The sequence below is a fragment of the Lissotriton vulgaris genome, chromosome 1_1, assembly GCF_964263255.1.
Source record: "Lissotriton vulgaris chromosome 1_1, aLisVul1.2, whole genome shotgun sequence".
NCBI classification, from domain to species: Eukaryota; Metazoa; Chordata; class Amphibia; order Caudata; family Salamandridae; genus Lissotriton; species Lissotriton vulgaris.
This window is the reverse complement of record NC_141685.1, coordinates 1,585,498,213-1,585,523,856: the sequence shown is the minus strand read 5'-3', so window position 1 is coordinate 1,585,523,856 and position 25,644 is coordinate 1,585,498,213. Positions and strand designations below refer to the sequence as shown.

The 25,644-nt window shown below is 46.8% G+C and overlaps 1 protein-coding gene across 2 annotated transcripts in view; it reads left to right on the top strand.

Moving 5' to 3' along the window:
• The first annotated feature begins 1,659 nt into the window (after positions 1–1,659).
• Positions 1,660–25,644, top strand: part of CAPS2 (calcyphosine 2) — a 780,299-nt gene continuing 756,314 nt past the window's right edge. Inside the window, exon 1 of one of the 2 annotated variants that reach the window (XM_086918122.1) lies at positions 1,660–1,914. The gene's annotated coding sequence lies outside the window, so the exon portion shown is untranslated. Of the gene's footprint in view, positions 2,024–25,644 lie in introns of both variants that reach the window. The other variant, XM_086918127.1, reaches the window with a different exon arrangement.

Below are 25,644 nucleotides of genomic sequence, written 5' to 3'. Positions count from 1 at the left end.
CAATTTGAGGTTTAGTGTAAAAAGGCAATTTAACTTTTTGTCCTGATGATGGTTCCCATGACCCTTTAGGGGAACCGAAACGCCGTCGACTTGCTCATGCACCCTATACAAATAATTGATTGTTTAATTTGTTGTAACGGTGCTGCTAGATATTTTCTGTACAATGCATATGTAAACAGAAAAATGCTTGTTTTGCCTGTAAACCTTTCCTGTTCTCTCCAACTTTAATCACCCCGCCAGTGTTGGGCACAGGCTTGTGTACCACACAGGGGCTTTTGTGGAAGGTATTCTTGATTTATTTTGAAAAATTTTGTTTATTCAGTAAACCTGGAAGACCTCTGTCCGGCTGGGCATGTCGTTCTGAAATATAGAGCTGATTTGGTCTATATTTATTTGTTGAGAATTGATTCATGCACGGGACCGTTGTTGCTTTATAAAATTGATCCCCGAGGTCCCCGGCTGACTGAATTGGGGTCCCTTGTTGCTATAGAAGATGCTTTAATCAAGTGGCGCAGCAAGCAAGAGACCCAGGTATGGGCATACCCTTAGCCACTTAGGGGGCACATAGCAACATCGCAAAGTAAAATGATGGATGGAGTGTTGAAATACTCGTAAATATTGAGAAATCCGCACTTCACAGGTATACTAGGTAAATCCAAATGAGATTTGCTACATAGGCCGACTGAGGCCCTGCGATATCCTGAGTGTTTCCAGAATAATTACCTGGAACACCAACTTGGTTTAGGGATTGCTTATTCGTATTCTACAAGAAAGGTCACGTTGGAGCTAGGCCACATTTACCTAGTGTACCATTGAAGTGCGGAATTCTCAATATTTACTCTTTACTTCAAAGGAATGATACTCACCTACTGAGTCATGAGGACGAAACGCGTTGGCTGACGGTAAAATCCCAATTCTGTGAAAACTAACTGATTGAAAATAAAGACTCATTTGAAAAACTAAATATTGACTACTTGGACTTCATCACCTGCGCACGCCCAACCCTTCAATTGCTTCTAGTTTTTATCAATGTTTTCGACTCCATGAGTTTTTAAATGCATAATTTATCAAACAGTTCTTCAAAAATGAGCCCATTGAGACTAGCCAGGTACTGTTTCATGAACGGGTGTGATCTGGGAATGTGGGCCACTTTTTGGGGGTGCCCAGGCCGAATTGTGATCCCTATCTGACCCTGACTGTCTGAGACCACTACACTTAAGATTGATATGATCTGGCTGCATCCATCATTCACTGACCCATTCATCCACCTATGCGCTAACTTTGCTATTCATGCTCTCAGTCAATTCATTCACCCATGCACTCGCTCAATCCACGCGTTATTTCCTTCTCACATTCACCTACTTACCCATTTTCACAACCCCGCACAAAAACTCGCAAATCAGTGAGGAGGCACTTCCCTTTTGTTAAGAAGAAAATGCCATCCATGTTAGTGTTGCCAATGCTTGTTTACTGTTTACGGCTGAATAAAATGCAAAGAATATTTATGCGTGCCTCGTCTTTTGTTAATTCTTAATTAACTTTTCACATGTAAGGCAAATGTCATGATTCGATTTCGTCTCGTAGTAGTTTCTGCTTTCATGACGAACTTTTCTGCTGTTTTTTTTTTATTATTTGAACGGGGTGGGCGTGTTGAGCGGTGACGACGGCAGGGACGTTTCTATTGCCTCCTCTCGTGCACAGACGCGGGGGTTCCTCCCCAGTGTTCTCGCACCAAGGCAGGGCGGGAGCTCCAGCGGCTGCCGCTCAGCTGTAGCTGAAACCCTGGCAACAGGTGTTTCCTTCCGGTGCATCCACCTGCTGCTGCTGTGCAGGGAAACAGGAGCCCTGCTCCTGTGTGCGTGCAGTGCCAGACGTGGACATACGCTCGACTACAACCCTTCTGCTTCTTATGAGGTACGCATAGCCACGGGAGGAGACAGAGAGGGAGTGAAATTTCGTGCTCTCCGTCCTGTTTAATTACAAACTGCCGTAGGTCACACACATGTCAAGTTTAAACAGACCGGTAAGTGTGCGCCCTGGGGATTTCAAGGAGGGTGAAATTAGGGCGGTTTGCAGGGAGATGCTGTTAAATGTCTATGAAGGCTTAAGCGGAACGTTTTTTGAGGTCTAAAGCGATTTGCAGGCAATGTCATAAATTCAAATTTCGGAAGTATTCTTACGGATTTGGAAAGTGAAGATGTTTGGAAGGAGGGTGACACCGCACATAATATATCGTCCGAGTGGAGGGCAGAGGGGCCTGGCAGCGTCTAGTTTATCTAGCAATTCAGGGAAGGCACAAGTCCTACAAAAAGATGTGGGGGTTGACTGACCAAGTCAGGCAGTATGCAAGTGACATCAGGACGAGTGCTATCAAAGCACATGACGTCATGACGCGTGACATTCCACTGTGGCATCACAGGAAATGACCTCGCCGGAAGTGATGCTCTGATAGGTGTATGTTGTAATAAATGCCAACTGAAAATGCAATAACTTTTTATTTTTTAAATCGTCTCCTGCAAAACACATCATGTGACATGCATGCAGATCACAGATTTTTATTTTATGTAGATAGGTAAGTAGATTACAGCTTTGAACACAGAGATCCTTGTGTTACTTGCAGTTAATAAAATGTAATCCTTCTAGTAGACCACAGTGAGCTATGAAGTGTATTTGACTCCGACACCTTGTAACCCAGACTGTCTCATATAACACATTTTGGACATCAATTTACACACTTACATTATTTTTTTGGATTGGATAATGTGTATGTTATGTAAAGCGCTCCAACACTCTGCATTGGGATGAGTAGCGCTATAAAAGGAATAAAATAGTGCTATTTAATTTATTATTTGGGTAAATACTGAGACAGACCAACACATCTAACATTCTTTTTTGTTTTATTGATCCACAGAAAAGCACTCGTAAAATACAACTCATTGCAGTAGCACTTATTCATACATGACCAGCAAAAGCGCCCCAAATAGTCAAACCAATCTTCTTTTTTTAAACTCCCTTAACAGAAAATAAACTAAATTCTAAATTAAACAAATTATACATTTTTGCCCGCCATACCTCAAATGCGGGGGGTTCAATTTGAAGCCACTTAGAGGCAATACACAGTCGAGCGACAATGATTGCAACAAAAATCAAATAGCGATGTTTATACAATGAAGTACATTTTTCAACTTCCGACCCCATCCCTAACAACATTATCGCAGGTGTAATCCTCAACGGACTATCAATGATTATACTCATACATTTCTCTATATCCGTAATAAATCTAAACCAATTACTACAACTAAAAAAAAACATGTAAACTATCAGCATTATCTGCCCGACAGCGGAAGCATTTCCCATCATAAACTCCCCCCCACTTAAACATGCGGGCAGGGGTGTATTACAAATCAAAGACAGTCTTGAAAAATTGTACTTTGAAATTAGCAGACATTAACACAATCCGACATGTAGTAATAGCCTCCTCGATATCTATATTCTGTTCTCCTAAAACATTAGACCATTTTGCTTTATGCTTCCCTAAATCAACAGGTCTATAAGTTAACATTAGCATATACAACCCCCTATTTTTTCCTGCCGTCTTACTGCCTCCACAAGAGAATTGGGTGCCACATTAACTTTCTTACGAGATATATAATCCCGAATTTTGAGAAATTATAAAAACTGAAGATTGGATAAATTATACAGTCCGCTTAATTCTTCAAAAGACATGAGTCCTTCCCTTGAAAAAAAAATCCCCTAATATTTTGATACCTTTATTCCTCCAAATGTGAGCTACATTATCCCAAAAAATAGGAGGGAGGATCTTTTCGGCATTCATAGGTGTATAGTAAGATACTTTCTCCAATGAACAAAATTTCCGTATTCGTTTCCATACTTTAAAAGTGCCTTCCAAAACTTTAAATCTTGTTCTCTTAAAATAACTTCCATCGATTTCTTTAAATAAACGTTGTTGAGCCGCGGATCTTAACAAAATGTCAAAAATTGAGGGGGTTTATGATATATTTGCCGTTTCTTCCCCAGTCAATAAGATACGCATCTTTAGCAAAAAACATACATAAAAATATAAAGTAAAATCCGGTATAGCTAGGCCACCTCTCTCTACAGGGAGGGTCATGAACCTACTAGCTCGTCTTGGCTTACCAGGGGCCCAAAGAAATCTTGTATATACAGATTGAAGATGTTGAAACTGAGCACCTGAAATCTCTAAAGGAATTGATCTAAATATTTATAGAGCCTTATGTAAAATGTTCATTTTAATGATGTTACTTCTACCAATTAAGGTAAAATGTAACTGTGCCCATTTATCGAGTGACTCTTAAACACTCTTTATCAACGCATTCCAGTTAGCATCAACCACCTCTACCATTAAGGCTCTAATTTTAATACCTAAATAAGTCACTTCTTTTAATACTCTTGTATCCTGTGATACAATTCTGTTTGAACAAAGTATTTGTGTTTTTGTCACATTAAGTTTATAGCCAGATATCTGGCCAAATGTTATTGTTAATTGCTCAATCTTCTGAAGCGCAAGCATTGGATCAGAAGAAGTCATTGCGATGTCATCCACATAAGCAAATACAGAAAAAGGAATATCATTAACAAAAAAAGGTTTGATACAAGGATTATTGGCTAGCTGTTCAACAAAAGGATTAATGTATAAAGCAAACAAAAGTGGGGAGCAAGGGCATCCTTGCCTGGTACCTCTAGTAATTTTAATAACATCTGACGATCATCACATAGCAGTAATTCACCCTATTGGTTCAGAATATAATACCTTGAGGGCAGTCAAGAATCTCTCTCTAAAACCAATACTTCCCATCAGTGCCATAAATACCCCCACTCCACCCGATCAAATGCTTTCTCTGCATCCAATAAAATTAATCCTAGATCTCGTTTTTCCGTATGGGCAATATCAAACAATGTAATTACTTTGTTTACATGGATAGTAGTCCCACGAGAAGGTATAAACCCATGTTGGTTTACGGAAACTAAAGAACTAATAACCTTAGATAAGCGATTTGCCAGTATCTTAGAATATATTTTACTGTCACAATTCTGTAAAGAGATCGGGCGGTATGATCCAACAAGCTCCGGAGCTTTGTCCTTCTTACAGAACACTACAATAGTGGCTTCAGCCCATGATTTCGGGGCATAACCTTTCCGAGCAGCTTGAAAAATTTTCAGCATTTCATCCTTTAAAAATTGAAAAAAAAGTTTTATAATCCTCAGTCGGAATCTTTTGTCAGGACCAGCTGCTTTTCCAAGTGCAAGATCTTGCACAGCCACTTCTACTTCTTCCATTGTAATTGGACTGTCTAAATAGTCTGCTGCAAGAGGATCTAATCCTGATATTCCTTCTTCTAAAAATGTACTGTCATTAACCCCCACCATATCCTGTTGTGTATATAAATGAGAATAAAACTGTTGAAAAATAGATTACATCAGTTGAAGATCCTGACATATTTGACTATTCTCATCCTTCATAGACATTATTGACCGATATGCCTCTTTTATACGTAAGCGTAAGGTTAGATATCTCCCCACTGTTTCTCCAAATTCATGACTTTCCTTATTCTATACTAGAAACTTTTTGGCATTCTCAAAGACCTTGAATTTTAGCCTGGGCACTTGCAACCAAGTTTTCTAGCTCCATGATTTTGTTGCTTTGCTGAATAATCTCTCTAGTTAAATTACCCTCAGCTTCTCTCAGGACATCAAATAACCCGTGTAGCCTTGACCTAATTTACATTTGCTGGTGAAGTCCAAAATTAAAAACTTCACCACGAAAACAAGCTTTAAATGTATCCCAAATTATTGCAATATGAGTCAAATGTCTATTATTATCAAAAAAATCCTTTATCGAGGAGCTACGCGAGCATCCGTGATGGCCGCGTGAGCACAGAGCTCCCCGGACCCTCTTCGCAACTTATCGTGACAACATCCTGAATTCTTGGACGGATTATTGAAGATGAACCTTGGCTGACTTCATAACTCTTTTTAGATTTTAATTCGGACTCGGGGTACCGAAATTACATCGATTTGAACTTTTGAGGCCCACCTTGCGGCAAGCCGGGGACTTGGCGAATTGTGAAGCCGGGATGAAGTTGAATAACAACGGCAGTGGGGTCTTCCCCAGTAGCCCTACTCCAACTTTCAGTTTCGTTTCTGGGTCCTGGCGTGATCTGATTGCGAGAAGGTTCCGCTTGGTCGGGGATCTGTCCAGCCTCTATTCAGTGTGAGTGAGGCTTTACCATCTACGCCGATTGGATCAAGTCGTGTCTCTGTCTTGGCCGCACGAGCCAGTTCTTGTGGACTGTTGTTGCCTTGCCCGCAGGCGGCCATTTTCACTAGGTCTCGCGGGCCCCTACGGGGCGCATCTTCCAGCATGGCAGGGACCGGTCCAATCCAATGTTATGGACCGGTACACTCAATCCAAAGGATCCCCTGGAGTCGCCAGCCGTACCCCGGAGGACGCCAAGGACACTCAACCGCTCCTACTGATCTGTCCCTGCAGGACATCATGGGCGCCATTACCAACATAAAGGAGACCATCGGCCAGCAGTATGAGGCTCTCGCTCATAAAATTGATACGGTTGCCATTGATGTCACCCTGATCAGAGCCGACCTGTCCAAGACCAACGAGAAGGTGAAGTTGTTGGATCTGAAGACTTCTAGCCTCACGGCCGATATGTCGGAACTTCAGACCGAACTTGGCAATTTGAAATCGGCTAATGACCTGATGTCCTATCGTCTGGAGGATTTTGAGAATAGGGCAAGACGCAATAACATCCGCGTCATAGGTGTTCCGGAGAATCCCGAGACTCACTCGATTGACCTCCTGCTTGAAGATCTTGTCCTGAACCACCTTGCCCCTTCTGGACTGAGCAAGTTCTTCGCAGTGGAACGTGCCCATCGCGTTCCGGTTGGAAAGCCTAAGCCGGGCGCTCCTCCGAGGCCTATCATCGCCAAACTCTTTCATTTCAGGGATCGTGATGCCATCCTGCAGGCGTCGAGAGTGAGCTGCCCGGTGAAATTTGAGAATTCCACAGTTAACTTTTACCCGGACTTTATTCAGCTCGTCCAGAGACAAAGGATGGGCTTTCAGTGAGTTAAGCGACGTCTCCGGGACTTAGGATTGAAGTACGCAATGCTTTTCCCTACCAGGCTTCGCATGGAGTACGAGGAACGGACATTCTTTTTTGACCGGCCGGAGAATGTGAGTGACTGGCTGGATTCCCTGCCTGGCCGGAACGACCGGACTGAGCACCCTGGTGGTGCCGAGGGTGGTGAGCCTGTACAGAAGTGATGTTTCGGCCCCTGATCTCCGAATACTAGACATTGCTCAACTGGGTTCTATTTATTTTGCATACTATGTTTCACTGATGATCCCCTCTGGGTGGCGGGAGGGACGGCCCTCTTTCCTCCTCCAGGGTCTTTTTGTAGAGTGGAAATGTTAGGGCGACAGGCACACTGCATGTTGGGGTGGCTTTTTAGTCTACTGCAGGGGTGCAGGGAGGGGGGAGTTGTAACGGGTGTTGGTTGGGGGGTGGGATGGGGTGTTTGTAAATGTGTTTTTCTTTCTCAAGGCGACGTATTGGTTTCTTCTATACTTCAAGTGTCCTGCTCTTTGTGGGGTGACTCATGCATCACTTGTTGGGATGGGGGTAGTGGGTTGAGGTTAATATCTTGGAATGTCAATGGATTGGGTGATCCCATAAAACGGGGTGTTGTACTGCAGTATCTGCGTCGCTTGTTTCCTGATGTGGTACTTTTGCAGGAGACGCATTTGGTGGGAAATATGTGTCATGCTATGAATAGGTGGGGTTATCGCCTGGTCGCACACTCCGGGTTCACCACTGGTTCTAGAGGGGTGGGTATTCTGGTTCGGTCTTCTCTCCCTCTAGAGATTGATGACGTAATCCCCGACGACAGAGGGCGTTATGCCGCCCTCGTTGGTAGGTGGGAGGGTAAGACTCTTTCATTGCTCACTGTATATGTTCCCCCGGGTCTCCAGACCTCTACCTTCTCAGATGTGGGCCGTGTGATTCTGGAGCTCCCTGATTGCACTCTTCTTATGGGTGGGGATTTTAATTCTTTGCTTTCTGGCATTATGGATCGTTACCCCCCCAGGGATCTTCCTAATTCCCAGTCATGGCTTAGTGGGTTCTTGTCAAAAAACACAAGAGGGAGGTAGAGCGAAGGGTTGGATTCTTGCTCCACAATGATACTTAAATAAACATAAAGAATCCAACTCAAAGGAAGGAAGGGGGAGGAGTGATCAACGAATGTTGGAGCACTCCATGTTCTGTAAAATACCCCTCACACACCAAAAGGCCCCTTGGTGTCATGCTTCATCATCGGGGTCCTCGCACCCCTCTATCGGGATGCGGCGTGCTGCGACCTGCGACTACGCGGGAGCACTTATAGAAAAGACTATGTGTGGTATGCGGTGTGTGGGGTATGTTGTTATAAGTGAGTGGTGGGATGTGGTGAAGGATTAAAAAGTACCTGGCACATGAGTGTAAAGGAAAAAAAAAACAAAAAAAAAAAAAAAAAAAAAAGAAGCATGACACCAAGGGGCCTTTTGGTGTGTGAGGGGTATTTTACAGAACACTGAGTGCTCCAACATTCGTTGATCACTCCTCCCCCTTCCTTCCTTTGAGTTGGATTCTTTATGTTTATTTTAGTGGGTTCTTGGACACCTTTGGTCTGGTAGAATGCTGGAGGTTAATGCATCCGACACAGAGTCAGTACACCTTTCACTCTGGGGCTCATGGGAGTCTCTCCAGACTTGATTACATCCTTATGCCCGCTGCCCAGTCTTCTTCCGTTAGGGAGGTCCGACACCTGGCCCGGGGCATTTCGGATCATTCTCCATTGTGGCTCTGCATGGACACTGGGGTGAACGCTGCGGGGCGGATCGCCCCTATCAACCCCTGGTACCTGCGTAATCCTAAGACCCGTAATAGTCTGATGAAGTCCCTAGACCACTATTTCCTGGAGAACAAGGGGTCTGTTTCGTCCTCTGTGTCCCTGTGGGAAGCTTTTAAGACTGTTATTCGTGGACAGGCCCTATCTTTAATAGCTGAAACTAAGAAAGCTAGGAATCAGGAGGTGGTGAGTCTTGAGGCGGAAATATTGGAATTGGAGGCTGACCTAGACTCAGGCGTTACCCATGATAGACTCCACGCCCTTGGTCTGATGCAGCTAGACTATAAATCCCTTGTCACGGATGCTGCCAAGACGATGTACAGGGAGCAGCAGGGAAGACTGTACGATGTTGGGGATAAGGCGGGTAAATTGATTGCGTGGCTTGACGAGAAGGAAAGAGTGAATCGTGTGGTCCCTGTGATTCAGACTTTGGATGGGGAGAGTGTGACTGACCCGAATTAGATTGTGGAGTGTTTTGCGGATTATTTTCGTGCTGTGTACTTCCCGGTGTCTGATAGAGATGAGGACGACTCCCATTCATTGCTGCGTGACATTGCGCTGCCCTGTCTTTCTGAGGAGGATCGAGAGTGCATGGAGGCTCAGTTGTCTGTAGACGAGATTGCGACCACAATTCGTTCTCTCCGTTCGGGCAAGGCTATGGGCCCGAACGGCTTGCCTATTGAGCTGTACAAACTGCGCCCGGACAAAGTCGCACCATATCTTCGCGATATGTTTATAGAGTCACGTGACCTTGGCACCCTCCCTTGTGACCAGCGTTTGGCAACGATCGTGGTAATTCCCAAGGAGGGCAAGCCTCGGGATCGCTGCGCATCGTACAGGCCCATCTCCCTGTTGAATGCTAAGCCGAAGGTTCTTGCCAAGGTTCTTGTCAATCGTCTGCTTACAGTGATTTGTGACCTGATCCATCCGGATCAATCCGGTTTTATTCCACATCGGAACACTGCTCTCAACTTGCGGCGTCTACATGGTGTTCTTGCGAGGGCGGGACCTCTTCCGGAGCCGGCCATCTTGGCTTCCTTGGACGCCACGATGGCATTTGATACAATAGAATGGCCTTATCTCTGGGCCGCCCTCGCGAAATTTGGTTTTGGTTCGGAATTTGTCGGGTGGGTGAAACTTTTATATAGGGAACCGCTGGCTCAGGTGGTGGTCAACGGTCGAGTGTCCAAGTCCTTTACTCTCGGGAGGGGTACTAGACAGGGGTGCCCGCTGTCCTCCCTGCTCTTTGCTCTTGCTTTAGAGCCTCTTGCAGCCTGGCTCCGATGGGAGCCGTCGATAAAGGACATTCAGTGGGCCCCCGATTTTGAGGACCGAGTCTCGTTGTACGCCGACGATATTCTTTTGTACCTCACCTCCCCTCGTAAATCCCTTAACGCCTTGTTTGACGTTCTCACTTCGTTCGGCAGGAATTCTGGCTTGATCATAAATTGGTCCAAATCTTGTGTATATGTCATCTCGGGCGGCCTTCCTCCATTACCAAGTAGATTTCCCATTCAGATCTCTCAATCCGGCTTCAAATATTTGGGGATTTTTATATCGCTAGATCCAGCTGCCCGCTATGAGCACAACCTCCTTCCTCCTCTCCGAAGGTTGAAACTAGACGTGGTTCGGTGGCGTAGATTGCCGTTGTCGCCTCTCGGCCGCGCCACACTCTTTAAAATGATGTCTCTGCCTAGGTTTTTATACGTACTCCAGAACGTAATTCTGGCAATCTACTTTCGGGAGGTGGAGGGCTTACAGAGGCGGCTCGTTTGGGACGGGCGCGCACGTATTGCTCTTGCAAAGCTAACTCTCCCCTGGTATGACGGGGCATGGCACTCCCGGATATCAGGAGGTACTATTGGGCCTCCAAGTTGTCCGCAATCAACCACGCAATGTATGCACCCGGCCCTAATCCGGCTTTCGAAATGGACAAGCATCAGTTGCCGGGCAGTAACTACAACAGGGCGCTCTACTCTCGGACAGCAGGGAGGAATCTAACGGGACCCACCAAGATTGCGGTGCGTGTGTGGAAGGATGCGAATGCGGCCATGGGATGGAACGATCGATTGACACGAGCGACCCCTTTGTATGCGTCGGAAAGACTGGGATGCCTCTTGACAACGAAAGGTTTTGAGAAGTGGGAGATGATTGGTATAAGCAGAGAGGGTGACCTTTGGGTGAAAGGCGCGGTTAAGACCTTTGAGGTACTTCAGAATGAGTATGAGTTGAGTGAAAGAGAATTTTTCAGGTATGCACAGGTCCGCCATGCCTTGACGTCGGTCTTCGCTGCAGACACTAATGTGCCCGAGTTCTCCCCACTTGAGGACCGTATACTCGATGGTCATCTGCCCGATAGTACGATTTCATTGATTTATAAGAAGTTAATCAACGATTGGACAGATCTCCTTGTGCGTCTCAGGGAGGCCTGGACTGGAGACGGGTTGGAGTTGGATGACGAAGACTGACAGTTTGCACTGTCTTCCCCGAAAGAGGTTGCCATTCCCGCCCGTCTCCGTCTCGTCCAACTTAAAATTCTTCATCGGGTGTATGTTACTGGTCCTCGTTTGGTTGCCATGGGCTTCTCCTCGGATGGGTTATGCAAGCGCGGGTATGGTTTGAGTGCTACTTTCCTCCATATCATTTGGGAATGCCGGGAGGTGGCTGCGTATTGGACTCGTGTGCATGCTGTAATGGAGTGTGTCACCGGGGTCGTTCTGCTGCCTGAGGCTAGGAGATGCTTGTTGAATGTGTGGGAGCCGAATGATTACAACGTCGCTCAGGCCCGGTGGGCAGCCCTTGGGAACATGATCGCAAAGAGGGATATTGCGCAGCTTTGGAGTTCCCAACGGCCCCCCACATTGTCAGTATGGAAGGAGAATATGGACTGGTGTATGTTTAGAGAGAAGACTGTGTATTTGGCTAGGGGCAAGCCGAGGGCGTGGAATAGAATCAGGGGTCAATGGAACGCTTATCGAGGGAACATCTGTACACCCCCGTTTGAGGACAATCCGGACATTTCTCTATCCCCCTGATCCTGACATTCCTGGAAAAATCTACTCTCTTTCCTGATTTGCTGACCTCCCCACTGACTCCCCCCCCCCCCCCCCCCCCCCCCCCTCCCCGGCCATCTCCATTGCTTACCTGGTTATCTATCCATTATTGAGGGTCCTCCCCGTTGGAGCACGACTTGGTCCAAAATGCTCTCCGCCTTGTGATTTGTTTGTCTGGTTTTTCTTTTTGTTCTTTCTAAAAAAACAAAATAACTATATCCTGATTCCATCCTGTGTTGCTACGAATTGTATCCTGTACTTTGCCGGACCTCTAGAGGATCGGTCGCTGCTTTGTGATGTTCCACGACTACTTTTTATGCTCTAGCGGCCGGCCCCTGTGGTTGTAGGCCCATACTTGTAACTATATTTGCATTGCACAATAAAGTTTAAAAAACAAAAAGAAAAAAAATCCTTTATCCAAGGACCCATATATTCTCTAAACTCGCCATTAAAACAAAGTTTCCGGTCAATCAAGAAAGTTTTGGGCAACATCTTCCCCCCTAATATACACAATTCCAGGACAAGTAGGGCATGGTCGGAAGAGATCCTAGGGTATAATTGAACTGAAGCCCCAGCTAAGAGCGTGATGGACGCATAAAAATAGTCTAAACGTACTAACAGTAGGCTCTGGGGAAGGCAAGATGGCGCCCGCGGACCCCTAGCTGACCGCTTCTCACTGGACCTGGCGGATCTTTCTGTGGGTAGAGGAGAATACGATAACACGAGTACCTGCGCCCTGTAACTTTTTGAAAAAAGGAGGATTTATTTTTTGAAGTGTTTGGATGCGCTGAGTAAACGGAACATTTGTGCTGAGGAAACTAACGAAAATGTACTGTGCAGCTGGTCTCGGTAATTGAAGGTTGAAACGCAGCTTTCAGGTCCGATTCACCGCTACTCCCGTTGGTGGGCGTTGCTGCCATATTGCTGCCGCTGCCGCTGCTTACTGCTGTACGCGGCTCACCTGTGGGAGCACTCGTCTTCGGCTCTGATTTTGTGAACTTGGAGGCCCGGACCCGTGTTGAGAGAAATGTCTCCGAAAGGCACTCGTGGGAGACTGAGGGAAGTTTAACAAGCTAACGGGGCACAGGTGAGAGATGAGAGCCCGTGCAGCCTCGATGGCTTAGATAAGAACGGAGCTGCCGCAGTTTTTAAACCTAAAAGGGGACCTGCCGGGAAGAAAATTCCTGAACTCTTTTCCGCTGCAAAGGACAAACGAAAAGGTAAAAAAGGGGAACCTGCATTTGAAAAAGTAATAGATGTGGGAGAGCTGAATGGTGAGGGGGCTGTGAATGGAGGAGATAATAACTTAAATACAGCTACAGTTATAGATACAGCTACAGTTCCTGCCCCTACTTCCATAGAGGATGTAACCTTACGAAACATGGGTCATACCTCTAAGGCTTCTAGTACGACTCAGCCTCCTCTGGGACTTTCAGAAGACGTGGTAATGGATGCTGGTGTGGTCCGGGGTGCCTGTGGGGGTGCCCCCGCTGTTAGCTTATCAATAGATCTTCAGGGCTCTGAGCAGCTGTTCACAACGGATCCTGGATCTGGGGATTTCTATTCCCTCCCCGAACAGTCTATGTCTTCATGTGAAGACTTGACTATACACTATTCTACACAGATGAGTATGGCAGATGGCAGTGATCATAGTAGTATCTTGCTGGAGGAGTCTGGGGACGGCTTCTTGAATCGGCCTCGCACAGTACGAAAATGGCTGGAGTTGAATGCTAAGTCTAGCAAGGGGGATCATGAACAGGTTCAGGCACAGTGTGTGGAGGAGCAATTAAATGCTCAAATGGATGGAGGAGAAATCTCTTTAGCTCCGATCCATCGTGACAAAACCAGAGAGGAGAGCAAAAGAGTGCAAAATCTATGCCGTAAACTGTAGAACTCAGTAAGGCGCATTGCAAAATCTCACTGCGACTTTATCGCAAGATTTAATGAGGCTGAAAATCGGATCTCTAATCTGGAGGATGAACTTATTGGAGAACAGAGCGCAGCGCAATAATTTGCGATTACTTCAAATTCCAAAAGGGAAGGAAGGGCAGGACCCACGTGGATTTATTATAGATCTGCTCAAAAAAGCATTTCCTGAATTGACTAAGTGGGACTGGGACAGAGAAATTGAGCGGGCTCATCGGTATCCTTTTAATATTCGCCTCAGAGCTGGCCAAGGGGATCCTAAACCAAGAGCCATCTTATTTTCATTCAATAATTTCTTGGCACGAGAAGAAGTGTTTCAGAAGGCTCGACCCGACAAAAAGCGAGTTGGGGGGATGTCGAATTTTTTGCGAGGCCGGATCTTTGTCAACATAGTGTTGAGCTCCGAAGGCAGTTGCGACAGCTGATTGCGCAATTCCAGTTGAAGGGGGCCCAAGCGTATTTAATGTTTCTGGCAAAATTAAATGTCATTTTTCAAGGGCGTACTCGCTTCCTTACCAACATAGCCAACATAGGGTCTGCTAAAGAGTTTTTGGGATCCATTTAGTAAGCGTGAGTCCGATGGTCATGTAAGGATTCAGAAATTTAAGTGTGCTTCTTTATTTCTTTCTTTTTCTCCACTTCTCATATAATTTAGTAGAATTTAATACAATTGTATTTGATGAGTAAGGTTCGCCAGGGAAGGCAGAAGACTCACGGGAGCTTGCATCTACAGGACCAGGAGAGGTCCCAAAGCCTCGTTATTGGGGATGGAAGGGGGGAAGTGGGGGAGTGGAGGGGGCTGGGGTGGATTGGGTTGGGCACCTTGGTGGGGTAAAAATAGGAAAAAATCCACAGTCAAAAGCACTCTGAAATATATTATCCAAAATAAAAATTTTGAAAATGGTTGTAACAGGAATACATTGGGGTGCAAGGGAGATGTCATTATTATTTAGCTATTATGATTCCTAGAGGGATAAAAATATGTTCGATTGTTTCCGGTCTTAATGATTTGTGCAAGAGGAAGAGGGTAGCTGCTGAATTGCGAGTCATTCAGCCAGACCTGGTTTGTCTTCAAGAGACACATATACCCTGGCCCAGACGGTTCATTTTAAAAGAGTTGGGATTTTCATTACTTGTGGCCTCTAAGCAACTTCATATGACTCGTGGTGTGGCTATTTTAGCCAAAACAAATATACAGCCTGTGGGTAGATTGATGGTTGATAATTTAGGGCGCTGGGCCATTGTTGAATGTGGATCTGGGGAGAGTAAATTTACTGTCTGTACCATTTACGGCTCTAATTTAGATGAGCCAGAAATCCTGGAGGAACTGAATTTAGAGCTAGCTACTTGGAGACGACCTCTGATTATATGTGGGGATATAAATATTAATTTGACTAATCAACAGTTATTGGATGGACCGCAAAGATACAAAGGTCGTAAACCTTGTGTATTTAAAGCCTTATGTCATTTAGTTAATGATCATGAGTTAGTTAATGTATGGGGAAAATTGAACTCTAAAGATCCGTGTTATACATTTTATTCTTTTCCCCATAAAAAGTTAGTACGTTTAGACAATTTTTTTGTGTCCACATCTGACATTCTTACAGTGCAAACACTTGTATACAAAGTAAAAAGCTGCATCTCTTAAGTATCTGTGAAGAGATAACAAGCTGTGTGCTTTTGTTTCCTTGCTGGTGTGCAATTGTGAGATTCCAGGAGGCCTCCAGTCCCATACTCCATCAAAAGGAGGCCTGATGGCCCCTTAACTTCTGTGTTTATCGTTGTCCAGCTGGAGGTGAAAAAAAAGCCCCTCTGCTGTTCGCACATTGCTGATGGGAAGTGAAAGCAGACAACGTGCAGGAGCTCAAGAACTGTGTCCCGGTGTCTCAAAATTACACCAGGACAAGTTCAACATATTTCTGTGGGGCCCAACTTCTTTGCAGGGGGGACGGTGTCCACCCTGTAAAAATAGTGGGTGGACCCCCTGTACCCCTGACTTGTGCAATGAATTCAACTCTGAAAGCATCCATACATGTCACCATTCGCCTCTGCTCGCCCTTATTTGCACGGTACAATCTTCCTTGGATTCATCTTCGCTCTTCCAGTAAATACGCATCGCCGTACCACAACACTCCTCGCCCTTTGACTTCAATCAGATCACCATCCTGAATATCTGAGGAGAATCTTGCAACATCAGTAGGCAATTCTGAGAGTTTTATACAGTAGAAATAGTTCAACAAGAGCAAATAAGCTATAGCGTTTGTTTATTTTTTGGGGGTTTGGCTTGATGGTGTTTTAGTCTGAGAAACATATTGTTACTAATTCCTTAAGATGAACATAAAGTTGACTTTGGCTCTGCCTTGTGTAGTGTTGGTCTCACTTCTCATGTTGTTGTTTACTGATGTAGCATTCCACAAGCGCTTTCATTGAAAGACTTGAAGGACTATTTTACATCAGAAACGTACACTCAATAATAATTGCTGTTTGTCGTTTTCAGTTTTTTTGTCCAATATGCAATCTATTTGCAAAGCAGTCCTTGTTTTTTCCCATAGCTGTTGGCAAAATCAGTAGAGCAGGCTTTACTATAATAAAAAGTATTTTTGCATGCAAAGAATGCAAACGGCATTTGTGAAAGCTGTGTTTACATTCATTGACACATTAAACCCAGACTTGTAGACTTTGAAATGAATGAATTTATTTGCATAATTATTTAAAATCTTTGCAAAATTACAGTACGGTATAAAAATTAATGTATGAAAACGTATCTTACACCATTTTAATACATCTATCAAATCGTATATCAAAAAATAAAAAATAGTATTTGAACACCTGTCTTGGACCATTTGTGAAATTGGGTTGTACCCTGAAATATGTGGGTTAAAATTATGTTTAGAAATGTCTGAATCTCTTATATGATCTTGGCAAAGAAGGTCAACTTGGTGCGTTGCGGATCTTATGGGGCCCACATGGACCTTTTTCTGGAGTGGGAGCCTCACCGATCTTCCCCTTCGGGAACAACAGGAGTCAGAACAGTTGCGACCGCACAATTTTCATCTGTGCTGTTTTCATTTGGCACCCATCGTGCCATGCTCATGAATGGACCAAATTTAACCAGGTCCGAGGGCTCCGTGCAGGACTGGAGCAGGCCACTGCCTCAATGCATTTTCTGAGCCCATGCCTTAAAATCATTGTGTAAGGGGGTGCCTGAGGTGCCCCCTGGAGTACAAGTAACCTGTGACCCCCCCCTCTTCTTTCCACAGCCCCAGGGTCCGCCCTCTTGGCACCGAGTGGAAGAGCGCTACAGTTGCGATGAAGAGGACCTGGACAGCGGCCCCTTTAACTGGCTACATGGACTCGAGGAGGAGTGGCCCGACTCCGCCTTAAAAGAAGAAGGTGCGCCTGACCAGGTGTGTCTATACACCGGAGGAGCGGTCAGCAGGAGGAGAGGCGAGGCGTGGAGCAAACAGGACGAAAGCGGCGAGTGGTGGGAAGAAGATTCGCTGGAGTGGAGACTGCAGCAACGAGACCCACAGGACGATCCGAACACGGAGGAGGAGACGCAAAGAGAGATCCAAGGTCTGCGAGGAGAGTTCCGACAACAGGCGGTATACCCCGACGTCAGGCAGGAACCGGAGGCGGGTCTGGAAGCAAACACCTTGGACGGAGAATCCGGAGAAGAGGAACTACAGGCAAAAGCGGAGGAAGCAGACGGAGCGGGATCTGAGGAGACATCGAAGCCGGGAGGCCACCGACACCGCGATCCGCCCAGCCACTCCCTCGGAGGGGCGTGGCTCCGCGAGACGAGGGCAAGACGGAGTCGGAAGGGGGAGAACGAAGAAGGACATTAACCAAACGAAGAGAGGAAGGCGTCCTTTCAAAGAGTCGAACAGAAAGAAGTCGCTCTCCCAGGAAGTCAGGAATAAGAAAAACGTGTACTGACCAACTCTTGTCCAAAATAAAACCACTTCATACTATTACAAAAACTCGTCTCCTGCCTCTCCCTACTGCCCCTGTTACAGTGGTGGAGAATGCGGGCATAGGGACCATCTGTCTCACTAAGATGGAAGAGGTCGTGCAAAACCTGATCAAGGGGCAGGAACGGCTTGAGTGGGCCATACAGCAGCAGATCCTGACGGCCGAAGCAGACAGAGAAGTAATGAAGGCTGCAGTGACTGCCAGGGCCCTGGAACCACCAGTCATAGCAGGACCGGGAACAGCATCTCTAACTAACCCCCATATCAGCGGGGTATCCTTGCAGAAATACCAGCCGGGGGAGGATCCGGACGCCTTCTTGCTTAACTTCGAGCGGGCGGCTCGAGCCTGTGGGTGGCCTGTGCCCAAATGGCCGTTCTTCCTTGCTCCCCTGTTAGTAGGCGAGGCCCAAGCTGCATATCAGGTGGCTAATCCGACTGGTGATACTGCTTATGCAGAAGTGAAACGGATCATTTTGGATCATTTGGGCCTTGATCAAGAAGCCTATAGACTAAGGTTCCGAAAGGAAAGAGGAGTACCCGGGGAATCCCCAAAGACTTTGTTTGTGCGGTTAAAAATGGCAGCAGACAAGTGGCTGACCCCCAATCTCAGCACAAAGGAGGAGATTATGGATAGGGTCTATCTGGAGCAGTTCCTAGAGGCCTTACCTTACGCCACTCAGAGGTGGTTGCGGCAGCACCACCATCTCACCACAGCCAAAGCAGTCGACATGGCAACTACCTTTTCCGGGGTACAACCAAGACTCTCCCAGACCTGGGAAACCGAAAGACATAAAACACTCGGAAAGTGTGAGAAGAAACCGGTAAACCCTCCGGAGACCACCAGGCCGAGAACCTGGAGAACGGAGGGGCCCTTGTCTAATGGGCCCCAATGCTTTGACTGTGGCACGTGGGGACATATAGCCCGCCTTTGTCCCCGCAGGAAACAACAAGAAGAACCGATGGAAGTGGGCTATCTTCCCAGAGCGGTGTTGTACTCCAGTGAAATGGGACAGGCGTTTAGAGTAAGTGTTGGGGTAAACGGCACCTCCCTCCAGGCCCTATTAGACTCTGGCTGTCGCCAGTCAGTGGTCCAATCCAGATACGTGAGACCCTCCCAGATAGTAAGACAGGACCAGGTCAATATACGGTGTGTACATGGGGATGTTAGGTCTTACCCGGTTGCCATGTTGCCCATCAACCCCCAAGTTTGCAGACCCCACACGATAAGGGTAGGGGTACTAGCCACCCTCCTGGAGGACCTTATAATCGGTACTGACAATCCTGACTTTTTAGGAATGTTCAATCAAAGCCTCCTCATGGAGGGTCCCCATGTCCAAGCAAGAAACCCAGAGGGACATATACCAGCCCTAGTGACAGCGGAGCCCTGGGTATTAGACCGCAGTTTCCGTTTCTCCCAGAGTAATGATGCTACCCTCTTCAACGCGTGGGAGGCTGCGGAGCGAACCAAGGATCAAAACCCCATACAATATCCTCATTTCCTTGTGAAAAACGACCTGCTCTACCGACAGGGTCAGAAGGATGATCCGGAACAACTACTGGTACCGGTGTCCTTCAGAGAGCAGGTGTTGTTCTATTCCCATGCTCATTTAGTAGCAGGACATACTGGAGCCGAAAAAACCTAGCAAAATCTACTCCGCCACTTCTATTGGCCCGGTATATATAAGGACACTATAAAGTACTGTCAGGAGTGCGAGGTGTGTCAAAGGCGGAACATGACGCGCCCCCCAGCGGTACCCCTACAACCCCTGCCCATTATAGGGACTCCCTTCGAACGAATAGGAATGGACTTGATAGGCCCCTTACCCAAAACCCGGAAGGGATATCAATACGTCTTAGTAGTGGTAGATTACGCCACCCGATTCCGGAGGCATACCCACTGACCGCGACCACAACCAAACAGATAGCCGACAAAATGCTGGAGTTGTTCTCACGGGTGGGGTTCCCTAAAGAGATACTCAAGGACCAGGGAACCCCCTTCGTTTCCCGTTTAATGAAGGAGGTCTGCCAGCTCCTACACATTCAACAAATCCGAACGGCGGTATATCACCCCCAAACCGACGGGCTCGTAGAGAGGTATAACCAAACCCTGAAAACGACCCTCTGGAAAATGTTGGAGATCAACGGAGCTGAGTGGGATCAAGTGTTACCCCTGGCTTTGTACGTAATCAGGGGACAGAAGCAAAGCAGTTTGGGGTTTTCTTCATTTGAATTGTTATATGGTCGGCAACCTAGGTCCCTCTTGGAGATAACCAAAGAAGCTTGGGAGAAAGAAACCTCAGAAGAGACCCTGAAGACCCTGGAATACGCTAGGAGCCTAAGATCCAAGATAGGAAAACTGAGAGAATTGGCGTATGCCAACCTAGAAAGAAGTCAAAAACAACAAAAGACCTTTTATGACAAAGGAAAAAAATGGAGACGCCTGCATGTTGGAGATTGGGCTCTGGTGCTCATGCCCTCATCCACCCATAAATTCAGGGCCGAATGGGGAGGCCCCTATCGCGTCGTGGACACGATCGGAAATACGAGTTACAAACTTCAAATAACCCAAAGGAAGGTACAGGTATATCACATCAACCTGTTAAAAAAATGGCTGGGTCCCCCTCCCGTGGGGATACATATGACGGACGCACTTCCCCAGGACGCACTTCCCCAGGGGGCCCCTAGTACCCTGGATCAACTCGTCGTGAACGACAACCTGAGGGACAGAGAAAGACTAGAGCTGAGAGAAACTCTACAGAAGCACTCTGGGGTGTTCTCCGACATACCAGGAAGAACCACCTTGGCGACGCATCACATACAGACCGAACCAAGGAAAACAGTAAAAATAAGGCCCTACAGAGTACCCGAGGCACGAAAAAAAGGGATCAAGCAAGAGGTTCAGGACATGTTAAAGTTAGGCGTTATTCGCCCCTCGAAGAGCAACTGGTCGAGTCCTATAGTGTTGATCCCCAAACCTGATGGATCACATCGTTTTTGCATGGACTTTCGCGCTCTCAATGAAATCTCCACATTCAACGCCTACCCGATCCCAAGAATAGACGAGCTGATAGAGAAACTGGGGGAGTCCAAGTATATCAGCACCATCGATCTAACGAAGGGGTACTGGCAAGTACCCCTCAACGAGGAAGACCGCCACAAAACCGCCTTTTCAACAGACGATGGACATTATGAGTTCACTGTCCTACCCTTCGGACTACACGGCGCCCATGCCACTTTCCAAAGATTAATGAACAACGTCTTAAAGGAGTTAACCTCCTTCACTTCGGCCTATCTGGACGACATTGTGGTCTTCAGCCCAGATTGGGATACCCACCCAACTCACCTTCACAGCGTATTCGACACTCTGAGAGAAGCGGGCTTGAAAGTCAATGCCAAGAAATCCAGAATTGCTTATCAGAGGGTGAAATATCTAGGATACATTCTAGGTCACGGTCTGATCGAACCGCAGATAGAAAAGGTCCGTGCCATAGCCGATACCCCTTTCCCAAACATAAAAAAAGACATGAGAGCGTTTTTGGGGCTGATAGGATATTACCGCAGGTTTATTCCCCTGTTTGCCCAGATATCGGCCCCCCTCACAGACGTGTTGAAAGGTAGAACCCCGGAGAAGGCCCTACGACACCCCACGGCCGAAATGCTGGATGCTTTCGCCTCCCTAAAAAAATGTATCACCTCCACTCCAGTCTTGTCTTCCCCTGACTTCACACAGCCTTTTTGCTTGCACACCGATGCCTCCGAGTATGGGATAGGGGCGGTGCTTTCCCAACCGAGGGAGGATGGGGCGGATCACCCGGTACTGTATATCAGTAGAAAACTGTTCCCCAGGGAGCTGTAATACTCCACAGTAGAAAAACAATGTCTAGCTATCAGGTGGGCGGTGGACAAACCAGCGTATTACCTGGAGGGCAGACCGTTTACCCTATATACAGACCATGCCCCCCTGCAATGGATGGCCCGAAATAAAGCAAACAACGCAAGGGTTATGCGTTGGTTCTTGGCCCTACAGCCATATGCCTTTACGGTGCGACACAAAAAAGGAAGAGACAATACGGGGGCTGACTTTCTATCCCGTTATCCCCTTCCCGAACGGAAGAGTTCAGGGGGGGAGGTGTGTAAGGGGGTGCCTGAGGGGCCCCCTGGAGTACAAGTAACCTGTGACCCCCCCTCTTCTTTCCACAGCCCCAGGGTCCGCCCTCTTGGCACCGAGTGGAAGAGCGCTACAGTTGCGATGAAGAGGACCTGGACAGCGCCCCCTTTAACTGGCTACATGGACTCGAGGAGGAGTGGCCCGACTCCGCCTTAAAAGAAGAAGGTGCGCCTAACCAGGTGTGTCTATACACCGGAGGAGCGGTCAGCAGGAGGAGCGGCGAGGCGTGGAGCAAGCAGGACGAAAGCGGCGAGTGGTGGGAAGAAGATTCGCTGGAGTGGAGACTGCAGCAACGAGACCCACAGGACGATCCGAACACGGAGGAGGAGACGCAAAGAGAGATCCAAGGTCTGCGAGGAGAGTTCCGACAACAGGCGGTATACCCCGACGTCAGGCAGGAACCGGAGGCGGGTCTGGAAGCAAACACCTTGGAAGGAGAATCCGGAGAAGAGGAACTACAGGCGAAAGCGGAGGAAGCAGACGGAGCGGGATCTGAGGAGACATCGAAGCCGGGAGGCCACCGACACCGCGATCCGCCCAGCCACTCCCCCGGAGGGGCGTGGCTCCGCGAGACGAGGGCAAGACGGAGTCGGAAGGGGGAGAACGAAGAAGGACATTAACCAAACGAAGAGAGGAAGGCGTCCTTTCAAAGAGTCGAACAGAAAGAAGTCGCTCTCCCAGGAAGCCGGGAATAAGAAAAACGTGTACTGACCAACTCTTGTCCAAAATAAAACCACTTCATACTATTACAAAAACTCGTCTCCTGCCTCTCCCTTCTGCCCCTGTTACACATTAGTTTTACAATTTTCGGCGGTGTTGAAGTAGGGCAGGGCAGGGCACCAACATATTGGGTGTACCAATAATTCTGCACTGTAGTTTCACAGCCTGCATCTCGTTATATTACTCTGCGATTTCCAACCCACGTTCAGTTCCTTCGTAGAGAGAGGCACTAGGCGCGCCCATTGAATTTCTCTCAAGCACTTCCTTTCTAAGGGTTGTTAATGTATGGCTGAATTTTGTGTGACTCGTGCTTTCGTTAGGCTGACCAAACCTCTGATGTCTTTGAGTCTGGCTATGTCTACAATCCTTGATACCTGGGTGATTTGGTTATTTAACGGCCTCTTTATTACTGGAAAATGTAGTTCCTCTTGGGACCAGGACGCCGTGGTTAAGCCCAACTCAGCCACTGTCCCCAGGCAGTACTTCTGCCATGGGTTCGGTCCCCCCTTCAAATATGGTTCTCAATACCTCCTTAAGGTATCCTTTGTGGGCTTTTAGTGTCTTAAACCAGAATTTTACCAAGGTCCTCCTGCATTCGTATTTGTGTTCTACAAGGCCAAACTCAAGCCGGATCAAGGAGTTTCGTGTATATTTAGGGAGCCCGAAAAGCCTTTTATGACACCTACACTGGGCTTTTTCCATCATCTTTTCCATCTTACCTGGGAATGCGTGTGATGCATACCCAGCGACAGCAAGCAGATTTGATACTCTCATTATAGGTTCCGTGGTAGGGCTGTATAATTTACCTTGTGGCTTGCACAGTGCATAGTTGGTGGCTTATATTTTGGCTTGCGTCTTAGCCTGGGGCAAGTTTGTCTTTCCTTTATCATTCAGCCACGCTCCTAGGTAGTGGTAGGCTCTTTCGGTTGCTATGTTATTACTGCCCAGTTTCCACTTTCAGCAGTCATTCTTCACATATTTACCAAACACCACAACTTTTGTTTTGCTGGGATTAGCCACACGCTAGTTTACCTGATTGTAGGTCTTTAATGCGTTCAAACCTCTTTGCAAACATGCTCTGGTGTGGTCGATAATTACCAGATCATCAGCATACTGGAGCACATGTAGTCATTGCTGTCCGATTTTCGGGGTTACCAAACTAACTCCTTGGAGGGCTTTCTTCAGGTCTGCAGTGTAACGGTTGAAGAGTATTGGTGCTATAACGCAGCCCTCCTTTAGTTCTTGGTCAGTTGGCAGCTTGTGTGTGACCGTGTCTCCTGCCAGTTTCTAACCCAAGTGTTGGTACTCTATGACATAATTGCCTTCAGTAGTTTACTGGGGATCTTCCAGCAGGACAATTTGAGCCATAGCTTGCTAATTTGCTAATGTTTGTTTATTTAGGCATTTGGTTAACTCGATGGAAAGGTACTGGAACGCATTACATCATAGCCAAGAAGTAAAATACAGTCTAACAGCTGTAAGGAATGCAAATGCAAATGCATTTTATTTATTTTATTTTTGCAATTTTATATAGCGCGGAGATGGCACTAAGGCATCAGAGCGCTTTACAACATTTATCATGATGCTAATGGACACACATTGTTTCAGTATACAGCATTTTCATTATAGCCAAGTAGTAAAATACAGTCTAACAGCTGTACAGTATGCACATTTATTTTATTTATTTTATTTTTGCAATTTTTTATAATGTGGATATGGCACTAAGGCATCAGAGCGCTTTACAACAAGCAGGAGATAAGGGTTACTGCAGGTTACTTTAATAGTAGTTATACTCGGCCATGCCACCTAGTGATGTGAATACATCTGTAAGTGTTAATTTCAGGGCAATTCCGCACTTGTATTGTACACATATGAGTGCTTCTTATGTGATAAACCCTGTCCAAATTTAAATGCGCTCTCGCCAGTTCCCTCTTTTTTCCTTATCCTGAACGATGTGGGTCAGAACGTGCTTCTCCCTTGCTAATTGAATTCCTAAGACTGGGCTCTGGCCTAATAATGCCTCTGGAACATTTTGCCTCTAAGAACCAGAGCACATGCCAAGCTGTTGGGATGATAAACTTGGTAAACAGGAATGTTCCACAGACCAGAGTTTCTGACTGTGAGTATATGGTGTCCTGACTTCATTTTTGGCCCTGACGTTACGCTAATCAAAGTGTGTGGGTAGAAGCCTAGGACTGTCCCTGGCTATGAGAGGTCCAGGGCTTGTCCTGTGACCTAGTGACGGCTGCCAGGAGGGAAAAGTTGTGGGGAAGCGTAGGGCAATAAATAAATTGAAATTAAAACGTTCATGCCACCTCGCCGCATGCCGCCCCAGGGCTCTTCTCTTGATCACAGGCTCTCTGACTCCCCTGTGCCAATCCAGACGCTGCTCTCATGCTGGTAATATTATTACCCAGCATGAGAGCAGCACTGGGATTGGGCGGAGCAAGCTGGTTTTATTTTCCCTGAGGGACTGGGAGATGTGCCTGCTGTTCTCCAGCAATAGCCCGGAGACTTCTAAGTGCAATTGGCGGGAACAACGAAGTGTGCATGATTGTTTGGCCATCCTAAGACAACCGGGCAAACCGTCATGCGTACTTGAAGTGCCCTCCATTCTTGCCTTCACCCCGCCACCAAGAATCTGCTCGTGTCATGAAAAATAAGATGATGATAAAACTGCTTTATTATAATTTTATATTACATGTTTTTATGCTGTTAAGGCAGTGGGGCGATGTTCCTCCCCCATAACTGAGGATCCGCTGCTGCTGTGACCTGATGGGGTGAAGAAGTGTGCCCTCATTTGTGACTGGCGACTACTATTGATATTGTGGGTAAAGTACGGAGAGTGCTGGTG